Below are 1,872 nucleotides of genomic sequence, written 5' to 3' on the forward strand. Positions count from 1 at the left end.
TATATATATATATATATATATATATATATATATATATATATGTGTGTGTGTGTATGTATAAGAAGGGATGACCAACAAGTGAACATCCATTATGCTAGAAATAGATCACCTACAATCAAACCACAAAGAAAAGAATATTCTCTAGAGAAATTCAGCACACACCAGAACATAAACGGGCAAGACAAATGAAAAGATACAAATGGGGACAACTCGTGTATAGTTCTGCAAATTATATTGAATTAGAACGGTCATACTGAAGAGCCACAGACGTGTTACATAAGTAAATTTGCATTAATGGCGAAAAACCGGTCTGCTACTAATTCTTTATTTTGTATATTTTCATTTGTCTTGCCCGTTTATGTTTTGGTGTGTGCTGAATTTCTCTAGAGAACATTCTTTTCTTTATGGTTTGATCATATGTGATCTATTTCTAGCATTAACGGATGTCCACTTAGTGGTCATCCCTTCTTATATGTATCCTCAGTCAAACCATAAAAGCAGACGTTAAACGACGATGATGATATCCTAATGATATTTAACTATAAAAATACAATAGGATTTTTATTAAGCATCAAAATGTCTATGTGGGTCAGTCTGAATAAAAAAGGAATCAAAGATGCCCATAGATAAAAACGGTTGAGAATCACTGGTCTTTCTGTATATATATGTGTATTTGAACGATAAATCATTTTACTTCAAATTCCACCCAATACTTTGTAACTTATCTTTTATAAACCAGTAATGTTGCCCCTGTAACCTGACACTTGACAGCTCTGCACTGATTTACTGGAAATCACTTACTTTTATGATATTTCTTAGAATAAGCAGACAAATGTCTGAATTCATCAATGAACGGGGCCAATTTTAATTATAATATTAAAAAGATATGATTGACCTGTCCATTTACTCTTTTTTTTTTGAGATTTTAAAATTGCCCTCTCCTACATGAATCTGAGAACTCATTCTACAGAGCTAGATTTTTCCTATTTGGGTGAAACAACTTATTTGATTTTGTATTATATTTCTTCATTCAGTTACGATTAAATTACAGTGGAAGTTATTATGTAGTATACATAACATAATGAATATAACTATGCCTACATTCATGATGTGTGATTCACCTGCATATATTGTAGACGCAATTGTGAACCACGGAATGACTGTAATACCAGCTACCCCATTCTTCACTGGAGCTATAATTCAAAATAAATCAATAAATTTTCTGTATGATTTAATAACTGACCAGAAAGATCCATCTTTCTTAGTTGTGTAGTATAATGAAATGTGAGGCGCAATGGTCCAGTGGTTAGGGCAGCGGACTCGCGGTCATAGGATTGCGGTTTCGATTCCCAGACTGAGCGTTGTGAGTGTTTATTGAGCGAAAACACCTGAAGCTCCACGAGGCTCCGGCAGGGGATGGTGGCAAATCCTGCTGTATTCTTTCACCACAACTTTCTCTCACTCTTACTTCCTGTTTCTGTTGTGCCTGTACTTCAAAGGGTCAGCCTTGTCATTCCATGCTACGCTGAATATCCCTGAGAACTACACGTGTCTGTGGAGTGCTCAGCCACGTGCACGTTAATTTCATGAGCAGGCTGTTCCGTTGATCGGATCAACTGGAACCCTCGACGTTGTAAGCGACGGAGTGCCAACAACAACAGTATAATGAAATATTTCTAAAACCATTTTAAGTTGATCCAAAACTTGAAACTGTTCTTCTGAATTTATTTCAGTTCGCCGGTATGCAGAGGCACTGGATAACTTGCTGAGTATGGGCTTCACCAATGAAGGTGGCTGGCTCTCATTACTGGTTGAGGAGAAACGAGGAGACATCATCCGTGTCCTGGATTTCATTGAAAACAACATCCAAAA

This window comes from Octopus bimaculoides, chromosome 1 (genome assembly GCF_001194135.2).
Source record: "Octopus bimaculoides isolate UCB-OBI-ISO-001 chromosome 1, ASM119413v2, whole genome shotgun sequence".
Taxonomy (NCBI): domain Eukaryota; kingdom Metazoa; phylum Mollusca; class Cephalopoda; order Octopoda; family Octopodidae; genus Octopus; species Octopus bimaculoides.